Source organism: Saccopteryx leptura, chromosome 3, assembly GCF_036850995.1.
Source record: "Saccopteryx leptura isolate mSacLep1 chromosome 3, mSacLep1_pri_phased_curated, whole genome shotgun sequence".
Classification (NCBI taxonomy): domain Eukaryota; kingdom Metazoa; phylum Chordata; class Mammalia; order Chiroptera; family Emballonuridae; genus Saccopteryx; species Saccopteryx leptura.
Genome location: NC_089505.1, coordinates 130,860,707 through 130,879,295, shown reverse-complemented (window position 1 = coordinate 130,879,295; position 18,589 = coordinate 130,860,707). Strand labels below are relative to the sequence as shown.

The 18,589-nt window shown below is 44.1% G+C and overlaps 1 protein-coding gene and 1 pseudogene across 2 annotated transcripts in view; one reads left to right on the top strand and one right to left on the bottom strand.

The window, feature by feature from the left end:
• DAB1 (DAB adaptor protein 1) overlaps nucleotides 1–18,589 on the top strand; it is a 313,645-nt gene that overhangs the window by 105,769 nt on the left and 189,287 nt on the right. The window lies entirely within an intron of this gene.
• Nucleotides 6,007–6,081, bottom strand: LOC136402039 (U6 spliceosomal RNA; annotated as a pseudogene).

Below are 18,589 nucleotides of genomic sequence, written 5' to 3'. Positions count from 1 at the left end.
ACCCAGTAATGAAGCGAGGATGGGGAAGAGGGCTGCCTAAAACTATAGGCCTATGGGGGGAGATAATTACTACCTGTGGCTCCTTCTGAAGTACCTTTGCTTGGCAGAAGTATGAGAACCACACGGCAGAGATGGAAGGGAATTCTTAAAGATGGCCAATTACTTGAATTTGTGACAATGGTAGCTTGCTTTTTCCTTAACCTATTTTAAAAATCAATTTGTGTAAGATGCTCTGGAAATTTCAACTGCAGTTGTTTATTCATGCAGGCACACATCCGTCTTTCATCTGAACGTCCGTAGAGTTAACTCGCTGAGCCCCTGCCCACTGTCAGGCTCTGTGCTATGCTCTGCAGATGGAGTGCCGAGTGCAAAAACACCCTCTATCCCCGTAGATATTCCAACTGAGTATGAAAGACAGCCAGCCAATGATTGTTCAGGTTATTAACTACAGAAATGCTCTATCATTATTAAAATATGTTATTGCGATTGCCTAATAATTACAATAATTACTCTTGGCGTAAGAGTTCTGGGAGAATATGCCACATTCCCTGGGACAGGAAGTTTCCGTGAGGGCAGGGAATGTTGTCTGTTTTGTTCTTACTGAATTCTCAGTTCCTACTACCATCCTGGCATGCATTTTTGCATGCATTTTGAACATAGGGTGCACTATCAGAGCATAGATGAGAGAGCCCTAACATAGTCAAGTCCAGGAAGGTGGAGCTTCTCAGGAAAGTGACATTTAAGGTGAGACCCGAAGAGTGACTTGGGATCAGTTGATTGAGAATGGGCACAAGTAGGGGACGGAGCGTGTTTCGGGAAAGAGCTTGTGAGAAGACCTCACAGAAACACAAAGCTGTGAGTCTTCAAGGCGCTGTGAGCCTTCGAGGCCCTGAGAGAAGGCTAGGGTGATTCTGGAGAGGTAGGCAGGAGCCAGATCACGTGGGATGTGGGAGGTTCTGACCAACATGTAGAAGGAGTGCTGAAAAGGTTCTGATCTGGGCTAGTCCTGCTGATAGAATTCAGAAAACGCTCATCGTGCGCAATGAGTCTGAATGGACTGGCTCCTGGGAAGGATTGGAAGTTGATGGATAATGTCATTCAGCAAAGACCATAGACACACACACACACACACAAACCTAAGCTCCCAGAGAGCATGGTTGGCACATAGTGAATGTTGTTTGACTAACAATGAAAGAATGGATGCTTACTCAAGCCTACCATGTATGCCCACCATGTGCCAAGCAGGAAGGGGGTTTCACTGACAAAGGTACAGAAATGCAATGGCAAGGTAGTCTCATTGTATCCCCCCCCCCCCATGGCTTTTCAGAAGAAGCAATGGCTTCTGATTAAAGACCCAGCGCTTGCTGTTGCTTAGCTGTGTGGCTCTGAGAGACTCACTGAAGCCTAGGGTCATGGGAAGCAGCAAAAATCAGAGTTGAACCCAGGCACTCTGTCTCCAAACCACATGCTGGTAACCACCACATACCACATACCAACAAGCATTTTATTTCTTTGTGAGATGAATCATCCTTTGCCACCTCCCCCCGCCCCCCATCACAGACTGAACTGCATATTACATGAGTGCTGAGACCATGCTGGTTTTTGTCCATTGTGCTTAGAACAGTGTCTGGCACACACAGTATATGTTCAATAAATATATGATAAAAGAATGCTTTCTAGTAGCTTAAACACACTATTTGATGGAAACGAGTGACCTCGGGTCAGGGTGCAACAGAACCACAATTGTGAAAGAATGAAAGTCGTAAAGGAAAGACGGGAGCATAGTCACCAGTAATTCCACATGTGCGAGGGGGTAGTATTCAGAAAGGAGGTAGAAATCCTTGCTTAGTTATTCTGATGCTATAATTTGAAGTAAGGACTTGGTTAAATGAAGTATTGATCCACACAGTCCTCTTAGAACTATGGCACTGACAGTGACGATCACCGAGAGACTGAGACCTCTTGGTCCCATGCCCGTATGTTGCAGCTGTGCTCATAGGTTGCATGAGTTTGGGTGACCTGCCAAGATTACACAGCTTGCTAATGGCAGAGGCAGGACTAGAACCCAAGAATTTAGCTCAGGAAATAGTGATGATCTATTATGCTCAGCAATTTTAGAACTACTGTTTTAGTTTATGTTCACATGTTTTTTTGTTTTGTTTTGTTTCGGTTTTTAGACATTGATTGCTTTAGAGGTCAGGTAGGTAATTAATATGAGGATTGATAGGAGAGCAAGACACACCAGGACTTCTCTTCTGGCTCCCATTTGTTATTCACCTCCTTGGGGAATTGAAGCAATCACGTCAGTCCCCTGCTTTAAACCCTCTCCCTGGCTGCTTACGTCCTGCAGGAAGATTTCCGTGTTCCGTACAGGAAGATGCTACGGCTCCTGCCCCTGCCTCGTTGCCTGCCGTGCCGGTTCACAGCACTCCTCTGCACCTCAGTGTGTCCCCCACATCATGCCTGCACCCTTGCTTCCCTTCCCTCAGCCCTCTCCAGCCTTTCCGACTCCTGCTCAGATGATAGAACTCAGCACTGACTCCTCTCGGAGGGATGACTCCTCTAGGAAGCCATCCTTGCGTTCCCCTCCCCAAGCTTTTCAAGCTAATCCTCTTCTTTGTCTCCCCTCATATCACGTGGTGCTTGCCTTGGAATAAAAATCTGCTGTGAGCTTTGAGAGAAGTTTTGGTCTGCATTATTCTGTAATGTCGAGAGTTGATTTTGATATATTTCTAGGTGCATAATGCATGTTTGTTCATACAAATACATAGCAAATTAATCTGTTAGAGCAGTGGTTCTCAACCTTTCTAATGCCGTGACCCCGCAATACAGTTCCTCATGTTGCGGTGACTCCAAACCAAAAAATAATTTTGGTGGCTACTTCATAACTGTAATTTTGCTACAGTTATGATTCGGAATGTAAATACCTGATATGCATTATGTATTTTCCGATGGCTTTAGGCGACCCCACCGGGGTCACGACCAACAGGTTGAGAACCGCTGTGTTAAAGGGAAAATCATAGTTGGGTTTGCCCTATCTCTTTTCTCCGTTTTGGGGGGACTCTTCAGATTCATGGACTTTCCCCGACTCCCCTGTAGCTACCCTTCTCACTGAGCCCTGATTCTCAACCTGCCCGCACACGCCCTCAGACCTTGTCCTCCCCCCGTGGAGTCTTGAGTGGACTGTACCTGGCATCTTGGCCGGATTTGGATTCCTCAATATGCTGCCGCTTATTAGTACTGGGCTCCAGACCCTTTCCATGTGCATTTATGTCACTTCTTGCTGTGAAAGAGAGGTCATTCTCCTCCTCTGACAGGCAAGGAATCGTGGGCTTGGAGACATAACACTCCATCATCCAAGGTGATAGAGCTGGTCATGGAGCAGCAGTTGACATACTCTGACTCTAAATTCCATCATTTTCCTCTTTTATACATTGCTGAAGCTTTGGTAGCAACAATTATATTCTCCCAACATCCACAGTTGCCCGGTCGATGACCCATGATTTCCCCACAGAGTTGTTCTTGTACCAGGGCGACGTGGGAGAAATGACCCATAGTGGCCCACAGCCTCCTGCTTACTCACAGCCGTCATGGCTGCAGTTGGTTTCACCCAGTGAGATGCACTTCCCGTAATGGTGGCTGCTGGGCCATCAGAAGACAAGTTGGCTGTTGCCTCCCTCTCGGCGTTTAAGTGAAGGTGACAAAACAACCCCTTCCCTCTATGTGTCGGCACATTTCTCTGGAGCAGCCCTTATGCAGCCGTGGCTGCACAAAGCAGTTTCTGTTGTTCTGTTCCTTGCTGAAGTTCTTTAGTGGTTTCTGGTCCAGGTTCCAGTCCTCACTAAGTGTAACCTTGGAACATCTTTCCCTTCCCCGGCCTCACTTCCCTTGTCTGGGCAGATCTCATCTCTCCTCCACACAGTTGCCAGAGGTCTTTTCTTTTGAAACAAATTGCATAAGACCAGTGCCCTCATTCCCATTCTGCGGGTTCATGGCAGGGTACTGACCTTGACAGGCAGACCCTTGGGAACTGGGCCCCCGCGGATGCTCTGTCTCATTCTGCACCCCACACGTTCAGCACATCATGTTTCCCTCCATCCTCCTAACAAGCCCTGTGTTTTCATAGTTCAGCACCTCCGCCTGCTGAATCTTCTGTCTCTTCTTTGCCTTTCCTTTCTCTCTACTTTGAAATACCTCACCTCCTCCTCGAGATGCCAGCTGACGTGTCACTTCCTCTGGAAATCCTTCCTTCGTTCTCTCAGGAAAAATCAGTGTGTGTGTGTGTGTGTGTGTGTGTGTGTGTGTGTGTGTACACGCACATGCACATAAGGAAGGCTAGACTAGGGATAGCGCAGGTGCATTCCAAGTGGGAGGACAGAGAGTGTGAAGGTGAAAGAGGTTAGGGTAGTTGGGGCACTGAAAGCAGCTTGTTCCTGGGATGTAGTGAAAGTAGGAGGAGATGAGTCTCTAAACTCACTGTCTTGCGGGCCCTACTCAGTACTTAGGATTTTATTCTAAATATATAGTTTTTGAGAAACCTTATTACACTCTATTTAATTATCTCACCTTAGGACCATGCCTGCCTTCCCTGCTAGATTGAATTCCTTGGGGGCGGCATCAGTCCTTCAGCTCCACAATCCTTATTCTGTAACATGGCGGGTGCTAGTAAACGTTTAGCATTGAGTAGAATACGTCCAAGAAAGGGGGGGGGGGTATGTAAATGAATCCAAGCTGTTACAAATTGTTTACCTCCCTTTTTATTTCTTCCAGCTCATATTTTAATAACCTTCTGCCTGATTGGTGTAGGTTTGGCAGAGAGAGTTGATGGGAAAAGCAAGTTTTCATTTATTGTAGTTTATATTTATTATATGTATTATATTCTCATTACTTTATGTGCAAAGAATGTTTCTTCTGCGATACTCTTTGGGGAGAGGATATGCAAAGAGATCTTCTATTTCATTTTTACTAACACTACTGCAGTTTGCTAAATCATCACCTTCAAAACATAGTTTAATTTAATTCACTTTATTGCTTTCCAAAGCATTTTCTATGAGTAAGATTACATTCCTTGGGCTTTAAAAATAACTGACTCTAAATTACCCAAGTGAAGTTAAACAGGTGTTTTATCCTCTTTGTTAAATACATGTTTTGTGCCTTTTGGTGTCTGTCCCTTCTAGTTGAGTAACAGACCTTCCTGACTGGAGAAAGGAACTGTATTCAAAGGGGACTTAAAACGATGTGCTCTAATGAGTAGTGGGTGGATTTGGAATTAGATGAATCTGGTTCCAAAATCTGGCTCTACTACTAATTAACGGTGTGAGGTCTCGAATGAATTACTTAATATTTTAGAGCTTCAGTTTCCACACTTGCAAGATGGGGATAATTGGACCTAGTTCATGTTGTGATTTTAACATCAGTTTTTAAAAATATAATGTATAAAGTGCTTGGCACAGTTCTAAAACATAGTAAGTGCTAAGGAAACAATCACTGTTGTTATTAATAGTGAAAATGCTCCTTCCTGCTGTGTGGCTTTAATAAAGGTACTGAACTCCTTGTGCCATTATATTCTCATCTCTAAAATGGGGTTTATGGTATCAGTCTATGTAATAGATCTGTTGTGTGGGTCAAATAAGCCAGTACCCATGGAACACTTCGGAAGTGCCTGACCTATGGTAAATCCTTAGTGAGTATCAGCTTCTCTTATTACTAATATCAGTTATCATCTATCTTGTATGGTGGCTCCCTGCTTTCACATGACAAATAAAAGTGTATTTTCAGACTACATAAAGGCTAAGTTTTGCCCAAGCAAAAAGGATTTTATCAAATATTATTGATTCCTCACTTACTGTAATGTGCCTGCAAGTCAGGAGTATTTTTTTATTTTATTTAGAAAATTAAATTTAATGAGGTGACATTGATCAATAAGAATACATAGGTTTCAGGTAAACATTTCTATAGCATTTGAACTGTTGATTGTGTTCTGTGCCCATCACCCAAAGTCAAATAAAAAATATGGAATGCTTCACGAATCTGTGTGTCATTTTTACTTAGAGGCCATGCTCTCTTCTCTGTATAGTTCTGCCAGAGCAAGCACTCAGAAGTATTTCTAATTTCTGATTTATCTGAATGATGGCCATATTTGTGGTAACTATAATAATCTGGAATTTTCATTGCCACTTAGCTTGGTTGACTCCATTAAGAGATGCCCAATGACTTAAGTGACAAAAATGACCTTAATTAAACACAGTTGTCTAGATCAGCGAATTTTAACCCTTTTTATCTCATGGTCACAGAAACTAATTACTAAATTTCTGCAGCACACCAAAAAAAATATATTTTTGCTGATCTGACAAAAAATAGGTATAATTTTGATTCATTTCCAAAAAAAAATAAATAGCAATAGTAATTACCTACCCTTTTTGCTCCAAAGTGATGTTTTAAAGAATCAGGTGCCTGCCCTGGCCAGAGCACTTAGTTGGTTAGAGCATCGTCTCAATATGCCAAGGTTATGGGTTCGATCCCTGGTCAGGACACACACAAGAATCAATCACTGAATGGTCTGTCTCTCTCTAAAAATCAATAAATTAAAAAAAAGAAGATCAGGTACCTATACTTGTATATAAGGATTTTGGTACCAAGTATTAGCCAATCAAATGCAACCTGATTATTCAACATGACCCATAAGATACAACTCTATTATAAGACCTACATATTTATGGTTCAAGACAAGGCATTTACACCAGAGGGCTATTGTTGTGTTGGCTGTTGTCATTTTGCCTCTGACTAAATAATCAGGTATTGCATATTTTAAAAATTCTTGTGGCACTTCGGTTGAAAATCGCTGGTCTTGATCATTGTTGGGCTAAACCTATACTGAGAATTATTTAAGCTCTTTCATTAACAAAAGCTTCTCCTCGTTATGTTGTCCAAGACTTTATCAAATGATCAAATAATGTTTGCCAAGCACCCACTTATCTCCCACTGTCACTGCCTGGTCATCTCCTCCTGCAATGTGACAAACTAAGAAAGAAAAACCAGATTTGAGGAGACATGGCTGTGCAAACTTAGCCCCAGCTCTGGGTGTGGAGCCACGGTAAGTGGGCCTCCTGAGCTACGGAGGTAAAGCCAGCCCCTCCTTGAACAGAGAGGAGACGCTCATGTGCCAGCAGTGCTTTTTATAAAAACAGCTTTATGGAGGTAATAATAGATATACAACAAATTGCACATATTTAAAGTGTACAATTTGATCCACATTGACACATGTACACATCTGTAAAACCATGAGTATAATCAGGGTAACTAAACATCTGTCACTTCCAAAATTTCTTTGTCCCTCTCTCCTGCCCTTTTCTCCCATTCCCCATCCTCAAGTAACAACTGATCTGATTTTTGTCACTGTAGATTAGCTTTTATTTTCTCCATTTTTACATTGATGAATTCATACAACTTGGATTATTTTTTGTTTTGTTTTTTAAGTGAGAGGAGGGGAGATAGTAAAGCAGACTCTCATATGTGCCCTGACTGGGATCCTCCCAGCAACCTCTGTCTGGGGCCTATGCTTGAATCAGCCGAGCTATCCTTAGCGCCTGGGGCCATGCTCGGACCAACCAAGCCACTGGCTGTGAAAGGGGAAGAGGAGAAAAGTGGGAGAGGGAGGAGAAGAGAAGCAGATGGTTGCTTCTCATGTGTGTCCTGACCAGGGATTGAACCCAGGATGTCTGCACTATGGGCCAACACTCTATCCACTGAGCCAGCTAGGCAGGGCCAGATTCTTTTTTCTTTTTCTTTTTTAATCTGGCTTATTTGACTTGGCCTACTTACCTTTTTTTTGTTTTGTTTTGTTTTTAGATTTTATTTATTCATTTTAGAGAGGAGAGGAGAGAGAGAGAGAGAGAGAGAGAAAGGGGGGAGGAGCAGAAAGCATCAAGTCCCATATGTGCCTTGACCAGGGAAACCAGGGTTTTGAACTGGCGACCTCAGAATTCCAGGTCGACGCTTTATCCACTGCGCCACCACAGGTCAGGCCATACTTACCTTTTTAAGAGAAATATGAAGCCACCTTGCCTACCTAGAAGGCTGTGCACTTGGACTATTCCTAGTTACTGCGTGTGTGTGCTACTCCTATGGGCTCCATGCAAGCACCTCCTTCTGTCCTCACCACCACCCTATCCTCCCATTTCTAGGCCAAGGAAACGGAGGCTGGTTGCCCAGAGTCTCACCCTGAGGAAAAGCTTTGACTTCAAACCTCAAACTGTTCTTTCCATCTCGCTGGTGGCGACTACAGGCAGTTCAGGCTCCAGTGACCCTGCATTTAGAACTGGGTTCAATCTCCAGCTCTGGCACCTCCAACATCTGAGACTTGCACAAGTTACTTCAGTGCTTTCGACCTTAGCTTCCCTCCTGTAAAATGGCAATATGATGGTGTGAGGACAGCCTGTTCCCGAGAGGAATGAATAGGCGAATGCAGCTGAGTGCTCAGCCTTGCACACCTGAAGCAGTTGGTGGATGGAAGATCTCTTTATTACTGTTAATGTGCTGCAGATCCTCAATAACAGACTTTGAATGAGGGCAGAAAAGTGCCCTTAAGTAGTAAACAGATAACCTGTTAGCATCAACTGATACCCCATGTTGAGTGTTTGAAACGGTGAGAACAAGAAAAAGAAGCTAGGCCCGTGATGGCGGACCTTTTTATAAAAACCATCCACTTTTGCAGTGCTGGTCAACCTGGTCCCTCCCGCCCACTAGTGGGCATTCCAGCTTTCATGGTGGGTGGTAGTGGAGCAACCAAACAGAGCTGTGATTGGCCCAACATGAAAGCTGGAATGCCCACTAGTGGGCGGGAGGGACCAGGTTGACCAGCACTGCAAAAGTGGGCGATTTTTATAAAAAGGTTCACCATCACGGGGTTAGGCCATCGATCATATTGGACCTTAAGTTGCTTCTTGGACCCCGTAAATTATTTTCTGGCTTCTGCTAGACTCAGTGAGTATTTGATGACTAATGATAGGTGGATGAGGGAGTGAACATACTTTGTCAACAGTAGCACCACTGTGACTCTGATTGACTGCAAAGCACAGATCAGGTAAGAGTATATTAAATTAAGTCCTCACATCCTATAGAAGTAGAACATGGCAAGATGTCTTCTATTCATTAGTCACTTTCTGTTCATTATCCTAAGACCTTAGTCCCCGTGTTACTAAGTATCATATGTTACAAATAGGCACATGGAGGATAACAAGCCTCTTGTCCTGCCATCTGTCTGTAGGCAAAGCCACAGTGTACTGTGCTGGTTGCATCCAAAAATGGTAATTCCTGGGGCCAGCAGTGGGCGTGGCTGTGTTCCATGGTTTCCCGGCTGGAGCTACGCTTGCACCCCATTTCCTGTGGAACTAGGTTCTCTGCATGGCTCACAGCTGCCACTAGCACCCAGGCCAGTGCATCTCAGATGGCATGAGAACATGGATTTGGCACCGAGACTTGGAGATGTGCTAAGGGGGCCGGCACCGTTGAGAGGAATGAATTGTATACACCTAAAATGTGAGTGGATTTTTTTCTTAACAAAGATCCCAAAAGGAAAAGGAACTTTTCAAAAGTGACAACATATGTTAAAGGAAGAGCCATCTCTGGTCGTCATGGAGCAGGATTGCTCTTTTCCTTTCATCAGTCATCAAAGCCTTTCCTTTTCTCCCTGTCTTTGAGGCACCAGGAAAAGCATCAAATCATAAAATATCCAGCACTTACTCAGTGTGCCAGGGGATCTTCTAGGCACTTTGTATGAAGCAACTCATTTAACTGTTACACTAACCCTTAGAACTGAGAATTACTGTTAAACCCATTTTGCAGATGAGGAAACAGGCACAGTTAAGTAACTTGCCCGAGGTCATCTCACTAATAACTGCTGGATCCAGGATTGGAACAAGGGTCTAACTCAAGCAACCATGCTCTTCTCTATGCTGCAGTTGGCAACTCTTATTTAAATGAATTAATTTGCTCCTGACCAGGTAGTGGCGCAGTGGATAGTGTCGGACTGGGATGCAGAGGACCCAGGTTTGAAATCCCAAGGTCGCCAGCTTGAGTCCAGGCTCATCCGGCTTAAGCACGGGCTCACCAGCTTGAGCCCAAGGTTGCTGGCTTGAGCACAGGGTCACTGGCTTGAGCATGGGATCATAGATGTGACCCCATGGTTGCTGGCTTGAGCAAGGGATCGCTTGCTCTGCTCCAGCCCCTGTCAAGGCACATATGAGAAAGCAATCAATGAACAACTAAGGAGCCTCAACAAAGAATTGATGCTTCTCATCTCTCTCCCTTCCTGTCTGTCTGTCCCTATCTGTCCCTCTCTCTGATTCTCTGTCTCTGTCAAAAAAATAAAAAATAAATGAATTGATTTGTGAACACTAATTAATTCAATAATTCATTCAAAGAGGAAATTGGGATCTTTCTAAAGTCCATACAGGAAAAGATTGGTTGGCACTTTCAAAAATATACATGATAATGGAACGGTCAGGTTTTTATCAAGGGCAGGCTAACCTCCCCCCCACCCCGCCCCCCCTACATCACTGACCCGTGTCCCTCACTGAAGAAGGGGCAGGAAGGCACTCACTCATCAGAGCACTCACAGCAGGGGGAGAACACGCAATGGCAGCGCTGTGATGAGAAAGAGAAGGGCCGCAACGCAGGAGGAGGACGCTGCTCTCTGCCGGGGCGGCTCCACCCCACCGGGCCCTTACTCTGTGCTTGGCACTGTCCTCAGTGTTTTAACTCATTTAGTTCTCTTTCCCGGATGAGCCACCTGAGGTCCAGAGAGATTGAACTACTTACCCAAAGGCACACATCGAGTCGGTGGAAGAGGTCGGATGTGAATCCACATGTGCAGCCTATGCATTGCTCCCTCAGCCACCAGGCTGTCCTAGGTGTTTGACACTGAGAACTAGGACTATATTTGTGGTCCTAGCTCTCTCAGTGCTGCCGTTACAGGATGGATTTCTGTTCAGTTTCACGCGCATCCTGTCTTTTGATGCTCACACGACCTGGGAGAGCAGGGGGAAGGATTATCTTCCATGTGTTACAGATCAGGAAATCGGGGCTCAGTGGCCTCAGCAGCCCAGCCGTGACGACCAGAACTCCTGTTTCTCTGCTCTGCCCCAGTGGTTCAGGCACTGTGGTAATACTCAACTTTTCATAGGTGGGTTCTGGTATTTTGGTCAAGATGGAAAAACTAATTTCCTACCATGGTTTTGGAGGTGTCTGTGGCACGAAACCTTGAGTGGAGCCCATTGAATGGTGATTGTAAAGCACCATTTAACTTTCTAGGATCAAAGGGGAATTAGGGGAGGATGAGGTTAAACCATCAACAAGGAAGGAGGACATGAGTTTTAGAGCTTTGCCTCAGGAGGGTCTGAGAGGGCACAGTTAGGGCAATCCTCGAGAAACAAGCCAGTGGCAATGGAAGGACTAATGAACAATGAGACCCCATGTAGACTGTACTGGGCTGCAATTATTGCTGATTGCTTCTGATTTTGAGTCTTGAAATTCCTCAAGCATTCCCTACAGATTCGAAGGTCGGGAAGTTTGCCACAGTACAAAATGATAGACCACTGCACCATGCTATGAGGTCTCACAGGCGCCAGCATCTCCGTATCTCAGATGAGAAAACCATGGCCGGGAAGCTGATGGCTTTTGATAAAATGCAGAACGCTGACGTAATGAAGCCAGTCAGGTCCCCAGTGGAGAAGACCTTTAAAAAAGTTCTTTTCTCATTAGCCCACAGGTAACATACACGTTATTCCTTTCACTGGGCATTGTTACGGCAGCTAACAACGCGCACCAAGTATGCACATAGTAGCGTCATCTCACTCAGGTTTGCAGGAGCCCTGTGACGTAACGTAGCTGACATGAATAGTTCCACTTTTCAGACAAAGAAACTAAAACTCAAGGAAGGGACTTTGCCCATCACCCTCTGGCAAATGAGTAGGTATCTCTGTATCTGAAGTCTTTAGATCAGATGCATAGTCTTTTATACCAAAAACAACTTGTAATTCTGAAAGATCCCCCAATTTGCACTTAGACAATTAAGCCACTGGCTGCCCTCCATGGGCAGTGTGGGACACCAGGCTGGAGACCCCCAACAGAGAGTCCAACTTTGAATTGCATGTGGTTCTGCTTCCTTATTCTCTCCCTTTGGGATGATCTCTGAGTGATGGATCCACATTCCTCTGGGCATTTCATCATAGGTCTGTTGGGTTTGGGCAACAAAGACTTGTGGAGGTGGGTTGAATTGTTTCTTATTGGAGGGAAGTTCTGAATAGGCATTTCACAAAACACAGAGTAGTCTCAGGAGTTAACAGGTCTTTCTGAGATTCACCTGGAGCTGGAGCTTTTTCTTGAGAACAACAATTAGAGAAGTCTTAAGATCTTGAAGACCTGGCTGCTGATCCTGGTTCTGCTTCTTTCTAGTTGTGAGACCTTGACCAGGTCAAGTCACCTTTCTGTACCTCTGTTTTCTTCATGTATAAATGTGGTTTACAAAGCCTGCTTTCACACTTACTCAATGGGAAGATTGAGTGTGACCATCTTTACGGACTGGAAAGCTAAAGCTGGCTTCTTCCCTAATTGCCTTTCTTTCTCTTCTCTGAAACATGGTTCTCAAAGTGTGGCCCCTGAACCAGCAGATCAGCCTGACTTGTACACTGGTTAGAAACTCACAGCTCAGGCACCCATCCCAGACCTATTGCATAGGGAACTGTTCCTTAGCAAGCCCTCGGGTGATTTTAATGCGCACTCAAGTTTGATAACCACTGCTATAAAGTAGCTGCCCTTTTGGGGCCTGCTCGTGTGTCCAGATTTGTGCAGCTACAAACAACAACTTGAGCATTATGCCTTCAGCTCCTAGACCTCCCCCTGCTCAGTCCTAACATTAGCTGCTATATACTCCTGTATATCCTGCAGGATCCCTCTGGCCATGGAGGTCCCTTATGCTGATTTTGTTTAGTTTATTTTATTCTTCTGCTATTCCTGCAAACAAATAATAAAACACTTCCTAGAGCTGACCAAGTACCCCAGTTTTGGGCACACCTTTTTTTCTTTTTAATAGATCTCCCGTTTTCCTCCCTAGAATGCCTGTGCCCATCCACCCAGTCTCCTCTCCAGATGGTGGGTGGATGGGCCTCATTCTCTTCAGTAGTGACAATGTGGTGGCAACTTTGCATCTCTGGGATCAACACTGTGACCTTCCTGCCCTTTTACTGTCAGAGATGACAAGGGACTCAGGAAAGCAGGTGGCAAGTGCTTGGGAGCATCTATTAGGGTTAGTGATTCCTGCAAAACCATTTGCTCCAGACAAGAGATTGCTTACAAATAACCATCTCAACAACTCTAGGTCTGTTATCCACTAATTATTTTTGGATTAGAAAGGGCTAACAGGACTTGACCTTGGAAGGTCAGAATAATTTGAGTCGATAACTAGGTTGCTACATTCCCTGGGGTAAAGAGGGATCTGTGAGACCAAGGTTTCAGCGCTTTGATTGCAAGGAAACCATGTTCTTGCTTTCTCTCTGATAGATGTTGATAAAAGACTGCATTTATATGATTTCCCAGATGTCAGCTATTATGCGTTGTGGTCAGCCCGCTTGGAGAAAGACGCTCCTGTGACATCAGCCTCAAAGTTCTTGTGGTAGAAAAAGTAGAATGCAAGGAGGTAAGGAGATTAGCGATTAGGAGGTCAATGTGCTTATCCCAACAAGAACTAATGAGGGCCTTGCTTAGGGCAGAGGAGTGAGGAGGTCAGGTAGAGTCCGACAGACCTCGATTGAATTTCTTTCCCCCCAATCTTCACCTCTCCTCCAAGCTGTGAAAACTTGGGCAAATTACTTAACTCTTTTTTACTGCACTTGCTGATTTTTAAACTGAAGGAAAATTAATAACTATCCATGTGGTATCATTAGGAAGATTTAGTGAGAAAAAATTTTAAGATGATCTGTTATAGCCAAGTACCTGGTACCTAGTAAAGACTTAAGGGATGAGCCCTGGTCAGTTGGTTAAGTGGTAGAGTACTTAACCTGGCCTGGCATGTGGATGTCCTGGGTTCAATTCCTAGTCAGAGCACACAGGAGAAATGCCCATCTGCTTCTTCACTCCTCCCCCCTTCACTTCTCTCCCTCTCTCTCTCTCTTCCCCTCCCACAGCCATGGCTAGATTGGAGCAAGTTGGCCCTGAGCACCGAGGATGGTTTCATGGCCTCCACCTCAGGCGCTAAGAAGAGCTCAGTTGCTGAGCAACAGAGCAATGCCCCAGATGGACAGAGCATCGCCCCCTAGTGGGCTTGCTGGGTAGATCCCAGTCTGGGTGCATGCGGGAATCTGTCTCTGCCTCTCCTTCTCTCACTGAATTAAAAAAAAAAAAAGACAAGAAATGTTAACTCCATTTTATTGAAGTAGTGTTGAAGTGTTAATGTGGTGAGTGAGGCAAAGAGTAAAGTCTAACACTGCACCCCAAGATTCTTACTGGAGTTATTGGTTAATGGAACACTTTCAGGTAATGAGACAAACAAAATTGAAGAAAACCCAAAGACCAGAAAGTATCAAGGAGAAGCAACGGAGATGTGGTATAAAAGAACCAGGGCTTTGACTGTTTCTTGGAAGATCTCACACATACACATGCACACACGCATGCATACACACACACACACATGCGCACATGTACCTCTTCCTTGATGATGACATCAGATAAATGAGGTGTGAGAATATCCAAATGACAGCTCTTGGTGACTTTTCTCTGGGTCATTATGAAACACTCTCCAATTAGCTGTGAGCCAAATTCTTGTCTTGTTATTTTTCTTTAGCCTGGGATACTTTCTTTTCTCCCCAAAGTTCAATTTATAATTTCTTTTTCCCCCCTGCCTTCTCCTGTAGAGCACACATGTTGAGCCGTTATCACAGAGTGATGACTCATGATGAAGATTTTCAATTCAGAGTATAAAGGGTGGTCTATGTATTTGATTGGATGAATTAAACAAATTGTGATGTGGATTATCAATGAGACAGTTTGCCTGAGAGGTGTCAGCACCCTACTCAGGCAGGGCACAGAGCACACCTCTGAAAGGCTTTGCTGGAAACAGGGCAAGCCTGCCTGGTTTGGCACAGACAGCAGAATGGAGATTATTGCATCTGAAGAGAGTCTCTATTTATCCCTCCCTCCCTCCCTTTCCTCCTCCCTCCCTCCCTCCCTCCTCCTCCTTCTCCCTCCTTCTCCTCTTATACAATGGGAAGCAGTGATCCAGTCATTGCTGAGAGACCAGCTGGGATCATTTGTGTGGCTTGAAACTTCTTAAGAGGAGGATGGTGGGGGATAAATGGTGATGGATGAAGACTTGAGTTGAGGGTGGTGGTGAACACACAGTATAGATGATGTGGTGTGGAACTGTGCACCTAAAACCTGTACAATTTTGTTAACCAGTGTCACCCCAATAAATTCAATTAAAAATAAAAAAATACAATCTCTTAAGTGATACAAAAAAGTTTGGAAAGTGAAATGGATATTAGATATTTTTTCAAACAGGTGTAACTGGCCATTCCTTTTCCCCCGTTTTGGTGAAGAGCCAGATAGACATTTTGGGTAGAATCCCAGCCAACAAGGACTGGGCAAGAAGTTTTTGGCTAGTTAATTTGTTAATTTTGTTTCTAGCCTTAGTTTTGTCTGCTGTAAAGGAGGATAAGAATGAATATATATATATATTTGCAAAGTTTCCCTGACCTCCCAAGCTATGCTTCCTCTGCGTTCCCACCACATATTGACCTTTTCCTGCCACGGGGTTTTGCATATTCACTTAGAATTGTTGATTACCTGTCAGTATTAGATATCTATATGTTGTGTATCCCTGTTTCCCCAGCCCCTAAGTGCCTAGGAGATAGTAGATGCTAAGCAACTACTGGCTGAGCTGAATTGAATACTCTATCCTTGATAAATCATTCCTCCCTGCAACAAATGCTGTTAATAATTTACAATCTTAGGAAGCACCCATGGAAATATTCCTTCTCTACAAAATGTTTCTGATAACAGGCCTCCGAATTCTTTGACCACTTTGTTGTTTTCCGAAACCCGTTCTGCCTGTGACATCACTGGAGGGACTCAGATCAAGACTTACGCAGCTGGAGGGGCAGAGTGAGGCTCAGTGAGGAGGCGCCAGCTGTCTTGATCACAGTCAGCAGGTGGAGGAGCTGGGATTTGAGCACAGGCTGGAATGACTTCTCAGCCTATGTTCTTTGGATTCCATGTTTCCTCTCCAGATTCTTCTTGCAGAGGTTCTCTTAGATGTATGTCCATTGATTTTCCTGCCAATGCTCTTGACCACTTCTGTATTGATTTCACAGACCATGGTGATGTAGTCACACATGGCGCAGGACTGCTTTTCAGCCTAAGGAGGCAAGGTGCCCTCTGACGTAGGGATCAGAGAGACCAGCTTTCTTCATAGAGAAATAGTATAACCAATTTGCTAAATTTGGTCAAGTCTTTTAGAAGTGACCACTGAAGTACCTGGGATAATGGAGGAGGACTGTTTCCTTTCCAAACATGCTTTTGTACTTCTAGCCCTCACCCCAGACCTTATTCAGACATTAACCTAATGGTTTTATTTGCTACTGTAATGTCCCTTATGAGTGTTTGTGGGGTATTGCCCAGCCTTGGCTTGCAGATGGCAGAAGAAAGTTAGCAGACCACTGAGGGCATTGTCCCCCCCCAGGGAGGTGCATTGTCCCAGCAGTGGCCGTGTGCCCAGTTTTCCTAGGAAGGTCCCAGTTTTCAGTATCCTGTTCCATGAGCCCACAGCACATACGCATCTTTGGAACATACCTTTCTCAGAACCGTATACAACTTGCTACATAAAATGTGATGCCTAGTACCCTACCTTGCTGCAAAGGTGATGTGAGGGGGGTTTATAGTGATGCTTACATTTATAAGGAATTTTAGTTAGAGAACTATGAAAACAAGGAAATAGATGATAGGTAAATCATGCAATGGGCCCTGTGTTTATTTGGGTGGGCTATGGACTTGATCCTCAGCTTCCTAGTGGTCTGAGGAAAAAGACAAACACAACTAGTTTTAAGATTCACAGTGTCTATAACAAAAACAAGTTCGTCTGGGAAATCACAACAGTTATGTGCTACATTTAAAGTATGTATATATAAAAAAATTATGTGCATATTTTAAAGTTGTATGTGCAATATGAAGTTTTTTGACTACTCTAACTTCAAAGTGATAAACTTACATCTTGGGATCTTCACATCTGTTTTGGGGGGGTGACAATAGCCATTAAAATTTGTCACACTGGTACAAAATGTCAATCAAGCAACCTTGAGCTAAACTTCTAGGAATTTTCAAGACCCCTTCTTCAATCGCCGGTCTGTTATTCAGCTAAAGAGCATAGATTGTTCCTTATGTAACTGAATGTAACTGAAACAGTAATTTCCCAGCCAACAGCCTAAGACTCCTGGTAGGCCTTCACCTGGAATCTAGTATGTCTTGACTCTAGTAACAAAACTTGCTAATTAAAAAATTCTTGGAGTTGGGCACTGGAAGAATAATGTTGTGCACACATTACAAATAATGTGCGTCTCTGGGGGTGAATGCTGACTTGTGCATTTCAGGTTTGGGCTCATTTGGATATTCATAAGGGTCCCTCTTTGCTGATTATGTCAGCACAACCTCTTTATTGAATTATGGATTGGGTATTTAATCAAGGCTTGTGCCTTATTATTAGCTATGTAACATTCCATTGTTTCTGTGGAAAATGGAATGTGTAAGACCTGATTCACAAGAAAATCTATTGGCCCACTAATAAATAATGTTTTACAGTATACTCTATTATATCCCTATAATCCTTATCTGCCAGAGGAATGAGAATAAATAAAAGCACAACTCATGCTGATGAATTGGGGCCGTGTGTCTGTCAATGTGGTGGCCAGCTGGACCCTGTGTGTGTCTTCATGAATTTTCTTCTCCTGTATGAATTCTGGACTTGAGAGTTGGGGCTGGTTTTGGAGAAGCATTGTACAATATATACGAATTGGAGAGAATTTATCATCATTCAGTGAGGATGTTTGGTTTAGCTAATGATTCTGTCCACATAGTTATACCTTAAACTTAGAGTACCCTTAAAATACCCTCCCCTGGATCCCACCTCCAGTAACTTGTATTCAACTGGTCTGCGTGGCCCAGGTGATACTGACACGTGGCAAGTCTGTGAATTTCTGCACTGTGCTCCTAGGAGGACAAATAGTCACCTTGTTCAATGGCTGTGCGTCGTCTCAACTCCACACTAATCTTTGAGGTTAAAACCCTGCAGGTTTCTTCTTCAGGAACTCATACTCGGGGACTGTGTTAAGGCATTCATCGAGCAGGGGAAATCGCTCAACTTAAAGTCCTTGAAATACAGTTTATGTCCTGGTACTTCTTCTCTGGGAGACCATGGAAATCTGTCTCACTCACTGGAGAAAAATCAGAATCCTCATTTTATTGTGAATGTGGAATTGCCTACCTGAGAGACAGCATCGGAAGCTCCAGGCCCAAGCACCGCCTTCTGGCTGCATGAACACTTGTG